The sequence below is a fragment of the Meleagris gallopavo genome, chromosome 29 (assembly GCF_905368555.1).
Source record: "Meleagris gallopavo chromosome 29, MGAL_WU_HG_1.1, whole genome shotgun sequence".
NCBI lineage: Eukaryota > Metazoa > Chordata > Aves > Galliformes > Phasianidae > Meleagris > Meleagris gallopavo.
Genome location: NC_139432.1, coordinates 1,504,994 through 1,512,182, shown reverse-complemented (window position 1 = coordinate 1,512,182; position 7,189 = coordinate 1,504,994). Strand labels below are relative to the sequence as shown.

At 45.4% G+C, this 7,189-nt stretch overlaps 1 protein-coding gene across 4 annotated transcripts in view; it reads left to right on the top strand.

Annotated features, from left to right (window-relative positions):
• The window catches only part of ASIC2 (acid sensing ion channel subunit 2), a 419,414-nt gene that overhangs the window by 367,155 nt on the left and 45,070 nt on the right, over positions 1-7,189 (top strand). The window lies entirely within an intron of this gene.

Sequence of the window (7,189 nt, the reverse complement as noted above, 5' to 3'; positions counted from 1 at the left end):
CTGCTTGAGTTGCAGTCACCCCATGTCCCAGCAGGCGCAGGCTCAGCTCTGCTTGCTTTCCAGTTCAGTTTTACTCGTGTGGGCTCGGCTGGCTGCCTCTGCAATTTGTAATTTGCTTCAGCGCCGGCTCTGTTATCACGTTACCAACAATAAGCTTTCAAGCTGTCAGCCCCTGCTTTGCTAGTAATAAAGTATGTTGCAAATAAGGCAGCCTTGCAGGGCGGCCACACAGTCTGAGAAATAACCCAACACGATACCTAACAGAATTACAAGGTGTGGAGGGAATTGTGACCCGAGATATTTCTCTGGGGAAGCTTATTTTTTAGCATTTGCAATGGCTGCTCTTAGCTCATGCTACTTTACTTTTAATTGGCTAATAATCAATCCCTGAAGCTGGCTGTGAGCGGGGAATACATGACATATCCTTATGCTTGAGTACTATGGGGAGTTCCCATTTAGTTTCATCTCCAGGAATCCCTCTTTCCTGCATCACTTTTGGCTCACACTGTTGTTGATGAGCAGGACACTTGTCCTCTGTGCCCCGGAGCCAATCCTTTCCCTTCTCATTGTTCTTTCAGCCCTCCTTGGTGAACGGTACCTGTTTTCAATGTCTGTTGGTGTGCCAGTGTGTTACTTGGGGCAGTTTGTCTCCTAGTGGCTCCTGGCTGATGCTGGACCTGCTCAGAGGGAGTGGGACAGATTTCTTCTTCGAAAGTGTTGATGCAGTGGCACAGCTGCCCAGGGGGTTGGGAGAGCCCCATCCGTGGAGGTGTTCAAGGAACGTGGAGATGTGGCACTGAGGGATGTGGTCAGTGGGCACAGTGATGTGGGGTTGGTGATCTTGGAGGTCTTTTCCAACCTTCATGGTTCAATGACATGTTGGCCAAGACCCACGAAGCTGCTGAGCTCCTTCTGGAAGAGATGTTCAGGCACATGTGAAATGAGGAGGTGATCCGAGACAGCTAGAACAGCTTCACCAAGGGCAGAGCATGCGTGACCAATCTGATGGCCTTCTGTGATGGAGCAACAGCATCGGTGGGCAAAGGAAGAACAACTGATGTCATCTACGTGGATGTCTGCAAGACCTTCAGCATGATCTTGCACCACATCCTTATCTCTTTATCTTGCAGTGAAGTTCTGCAGGTGGCCATGAATACAGGGGGTGATAGCAGCAAGTGGTTTGGGATGGAAGAATGAGCTATCATTGGTGCAGCCCACAGCTAGATTAGTGAAGCTGCCTTGATGGAGAATTGCACCTAGGTAAGCAATGGGAAATCTTTAAAATGTGACATCTTATGGACATTGCCACATCCTCCCTTTGCTCCAAAGGAGGGTTTGGGAAGGTTTAGCCACTTGTGTGAGGCTCATTTTTCCTCTCATTTTCCTATATTTTGGGTCTGGGTTGGCTTACTGGGATTCACTTTGCCAGTGTTCGTAAGAAGTTCTTTCTTGAAGCATTTTAGGTTTCCCATTGTTCATCATTAGTCTGACATGTGAGTTGGGTAATAGTTCCTTACTTCCAAGTGCAACATCCCTTGGAACCCTCCTTTCATCCCCGTTTTGCTGCTGGAAACATTTCTGCTGCAGTCAAGCTTTACCTCCTTCTGCAGGAAACCCCTCACTGCAGCAACTTTGCAACCCAGGAGTGTCAGATGCTGCAAATGCAAACCTTGCAGCATGCTGACCTGCAGCAATATTGCAAACCCTGTGGCACATCTGCTTCTTGCAGCTGCCAGCCTTATGCTTGCTCAACTCCAGATCCCCTTTTTGGTGGGTCTGATGTAAAAATACCTTGAAAGCTCCCTGAAAATAGCTGTGAAATAGCTTTTCTTATTGATGCTGCTAAGGAAATAGACCTGCCTGCATTTGTATGCTGGATGTGCAGGGTGCCGTCAGGAATGCAAAGTGCTTTGGATAAGTTCCTTGGAATGATGAGAAGAAAAATCTTTATCCCATGAGTGGTAAAGATCCAGGCCTTTTAGTAGTTAGTGTCAAATTAATTACGAAGTAAAGCCTTTACATTTCAGAACAGCTGGTTTTTACATTTTTAGAGCTGAATTTTGTTCCTGATTACTGTAGGCTTACTCCTGCGAAGCGAACCATAAAATAAGACCAAGGGAAAGTTGTTAAGGGAGTCATGATATCTGTAATTCCAGGCGTTGTGCACACTGAGAGAGCTGTTCCTCTTCTAGTTTTCCTGTAGTTGGTATTTCCTCCTAGCTGAAACTTCTCTCTTGTGCTTTAGGAGGACAGGAGCCAATGCACACTGCCAGTGCGAAGAGGGGGTAGATACGGAGATGTCGTTCCATGGAGTTGCTTTTGGAAGCCTTTGCACTGTGCTTTTGGGCTCGTTTATGCTTGGCTGAATGGATACTGCCATCGTTGATGGCATCTGGGCTTTGTCAGAACACTTTTGGTTGCTGTTCTGGGAATTGATGCTGAGCTAAATTGGAGTGAGGCCAAAGTGATGCTGCTGAGGGACACCCCAGGAATTGTTTGAGTATAAAAATACTGGTATGCTGAATGCAAGTTCTCAACATTTTGCATTATTACAATCCTCTGGCTCTGTGGGCTGGTGGGTTTTTGCTTGTATAACGCTGCAGCATTTGATGAAATTAATCACTGGTAAATTTGAAACAAAATAAGAATAGAAATAGAATCATAGAGCCATTAAGGCTGGAAAAGACCTCTAAGATCACCCAGTGCAACCACTGACCATCATCACCATGCCCACTAAGCCATGCCCACTAACCATGTCCCATTTGTTCTCCAATGGCTCTGGTTTGTCTCTGGTTCAGACTGTCAGGTTTGTGTCTGAAGTGAACCACAGAGCTGGTGGGGCATAATTGGAATAGGTTTTACACTAATTAAAGAAATAAGAGCCCAGCTTTTAAATGTAAAAGATCATCCGATGTAGTGGTGGGTTGTTAGAGTTAGGGTAGTATGGTTAGGTTGCATTTGAACTTGATGATCTTGAAGATCTTTTCCAACCCGGGCAGTTCTGTGATTCTATGATCCCATCCATCATCGTGGAAGCAATTGGAAAAGCTCCATGAGGACAAAACCCAGACAGTTGGTTGCCCTGGGATGTTTATGTTGGAGCCTGAAACTGCAATTGAAAAGTCAGAGCACACCAAATTGTTGTGCATGATAACCAGCATGGAGCCATGGGCTCCTCGGGGCAGCCCAGCACTGTGGGCTGGGAAATGTGTGTTTGGGTGCTGCAGCTCCCATCCCTTGGACTGGGAAATTGTATGAACCCATAAAGAGCTTCGAGTCCCCCTCGATTTGCTTCATAAAGAATTAGCTGTCAGACACCGAAGCATTTTGGTAGCAAGTGATCGTAAATAGACTCCTTGGAGGGCTGCACCATAAATATGTGTGTGTTGTTGTTAAGGATGGATGCAGAATGAGCTGCCTGATCCCTTGTGCCCTGTTACACGGTGTGTTGGATGTGGTGAAGTGGTCTCCCTGCCTTCCTCCTGCCCTGCTGCAGTGATGGAGCTGGATGGCTCTGGAGCAGTGCTTATAAATTCTTCATTTCTGCAGTTGCAATTCTGTTGCAGCCACTTTCCTTGGTTTCTAAGGCATCAAACTGCTTGATTTTCGTTTGTTTTTGTTTTCCTTTGCACTTTCTCTGCATTTTGCATCTTTTTATCACTGTCTTTTTTTTTTTTTTTTTTTTTTTCCTTTAACATGCCCCAGGTCATTGCTGCAGCTGCATGCATGTGATCTGGGAGTTTTGATTGATTCCCTTGGCTGTGGTTATCAGAGTTCTCATGGCCCCACACAGTGCTGTGCTTGGGCAAATAACAAATAGCGGCTATCAAACCTCTTGCTGAATCAGCTGTTTCAGCAGTAATTTAAATTAATGGCCTAAATGAGGTTAATCCTCGTGCCAAAGGATGCCTGCACTGTGGATGTTGGGTGAGGGTGGAGGGTACAAAATAGCAAATCATTTATTTGCTGTTGAATTTGTTAAGCAGTGGTGCTAAGGCAGAAATGCAGTTGCGTCACTGGTTGTGTTGGCTCTGCCAAACTCCTTAGAAGTTCAGAGAAGAAAGATTTGACTTCTTCTAGGAAGAGCAGAAAGATTTTACTTCCTACAGATAGCAAAGAGGAGCGATGATTGCTAATTTTTCTTTTCACAACAAATTTCACTCTGGGCTTCAAGCATGGGATTTTGTATATCTTTCTAGCAACAAGTGTCTGTGCAGTGCTGTGCTTCTCTGCAGTGTCCCGTGCAGTTTAGATGGACAGATCCACCCCTGAGAAATAGATGTTTGGGTGCAATAAATCTTGCCCATGATCAACCGTAGGCTTAAAACAAACTTAATCTTGTCCTACATCTATCTGCGCCAATGCATGTCATTTGCTTTAGAAGATGTGTCGGTGGCCAAGCAGGTTGTAACTGTACTGATTACAGATTGAAAGCAATCACATTTTGCCTAATTACCGGCCTGATTCATCTCACTCCCATAGCCCTTTTTTACCAATCCACATGCTATGTTTTCCCATGGGAGGTGAGACACAAGGACTGCCCATCCTGCCCATCACTTTACATGTGCGATGGGAGTTGCTTTGCTGCTGTGAGTGAATGGTTTTGCAGGCATGAGTGATGGAGAATCACTTTACTTACTGTGTCTATCTGCACTGGAGAGCACTGGGGCATTGCCAGTGGGTCTACATGCAGCCAGTGAGTGTGAAAAAAAGCACACCATGCACACAGCTGCTCTGAAGTTTGCTCTTCTGAATAATGCAGCCATCACAAGGGAGCCAAAAAGAGCGCTTGTGCTAACTTTTGAGTATTGCTAACTAAAGTGCTTGGGATTGCATGGCGGAAACATCTTTCTCAATTGACTGTAGAGGACATTTGAGATCCTGAACAGTCGTGTTCTGAATTACAACTTGATTGTATGGCAGGGAAAAACTACAGTGCAGATCCCTTGGTGCCTGGTGAGCATCAAGTGATGTGGGGCATAGAGCCATGTAGCCATGGAAGGTCTTTATCCTTGTCTCAGCCCCGGATGGGGATACTTTGCTTTTCCTCATGCCCCAAATACTTCACTTCAGGCAGAAGTTGTAAATACTCAGGGCTCTAAGTGGTAGATGCCTCCCGGGGCTTCAAGCTTCACTGGTACAGAGAAATGCTGTTTTCAGTCTGGCATTTAGTGCTTATCTCCCTTGCCTGGGGATGAGGGAGTGGTTTCTGCTTTTTCTTCAGAAGAAGCATGATATGAGGTGGTCCCACTGGCAGCATTTGAACTTTTTGTCCTTTTCATGTGGCTGGCGCTTCCCTTCCATGCACTTTGCAGACAGCAGTTGTAACTGCGTGATCCTTAAGTTCCTTTCCAACCCAACAAACTCCATGATTCTATGGTTCTGCAATTTTTACGGTCCCTTCCAAACCAACCACGCCATGATCCCATGATTCTATAATCCTTAAGGTCCCTTCCAACCCAAACATGCCTTGATTCCATGGTTCTGTGATCCTTAAGGTCTCTTCCAACCCAACCATTCTGTAATTCTATGGTTCTGCAATCCTTAAGGTACTCAACCATGCTGTGATTCCATGGTTCTGTGATGCTTAAGGTCCCTTCATACTCAACCATGCCATGATTCCATGGTTCTATGATCTTTAAGGTCACTTCCAACTCAACCATGCTGTGGTTCTATGGTTGCCATCGGTTATAGCTGCATTTCAATCCTGGAGTTGCAGCTGCTTCCATACTGGGGACTGAGTTGTGCTGCAGCTCAGGAGGGAGTTCAGCAAGGCTAATGAAGAACTATTCATTAAATGAATCAGTAGGGAGAAATTAGGAAGACAGATTGCAATTATTATCCAAATGAATCCTGGCCTTCAAGCCATCTGCTGGCACCTGCTGAAAGACCCTGGGGCTCCCAGTGCTGAGCTGCTGGTGCAGGAACGGACAGCACTGCTGAGATGGTGCTCCCAAGGAGGAGCGGGTGCACCGAGGCATCCACTTTTCTCCTCTTTCCACACCATCTGCTGCTTCCCGAGGGCATTGGCCAGGTTTTTCCTGTTGTCTGACCTCGCTCAACCCGAATCCAACGCTATCACCATCCCAGTCTGGCATGTCTCAGGCTGCTGACCTCAATTCACCCACACATTCCTGCACACTGATGGCCCCGTGGCTCTGCTGGGGCAGTGATTTTCATAAGATGTGAAAATTTTATTTTATTTTTTTTAAGTAGAAATCGAGTAATACTGCAGTCTTTTAAAACAAAGCTGAAGACCTAGCGCTCTGCAGGAAGGATCTGGATATTATTCTGCAAAATGGGTCTCAGAAGGTGGTATTTAAGAGAAATTCATGGTCTGATTGGTGCTCGTGTGGAAGATGAGCTTTTCTGGAAGCATGCAAATGTTGTTCTATATTGCTGACAAATTATGGTCCGGTGGGACATAGCTCCTCTCGCATTGTTGTGCTTTGGTTGTTAGGGTGGAAGTAATCAGAGTTTGATGGGGATCAGAGAGAGGGTAACAGTTTCCTCAGTTTATGGACCAGCATAATTCTCAAATATTTGGAGCTTCACCATTATAGTTTATTACAGCACTATATTTCTTTTTAAATATCCACTCAACTAGTGCTAAATTTCAGTGATTGCTATGGAGGTGATTTATGCCAGCTATAAGGACCCTCCATAAGTACTCACCATTCAAACAAATGCTTGCACCAATATGCCGTTACAGGGAGATGCTGATTGCACAAATATGAAGGAAATGACAACATCTCGTAGTGAATGCAACATGCCAGCCTGCAATGCCTCTGTTTAACTGTTTTTGAAGGGTAGAATATAGGGGTATGATCTACCATCCGCTGGGTAACATGTAATGCCATCCTATAAAATAAATTTTAAAAAGAACTGGTCCTGCCCAGTAGCAAAAGCTGGTTTTGAAAGCAGAGATCTTTGCATTAGGAGTGTTATATGTTGTATAGTGGCTTGTCAGCAACCATTACATTTGGGTTACCGGCTCCTAGTTTGTAAAAGGAATAGCACTAATGCTCACACAAGACCATCATAGCCTCAGGCAGTATCTAGGACTTCAATAACTTCTTCTTTAAAAACAGCAGCCTTGTAGAAGAGCAGAGCTGACATCCCTGCTGCTCCTGTACAGCTGGATGGGAACAGCGCCCAGAGGGGTGTGGGCAGACATGGAACCCATTTC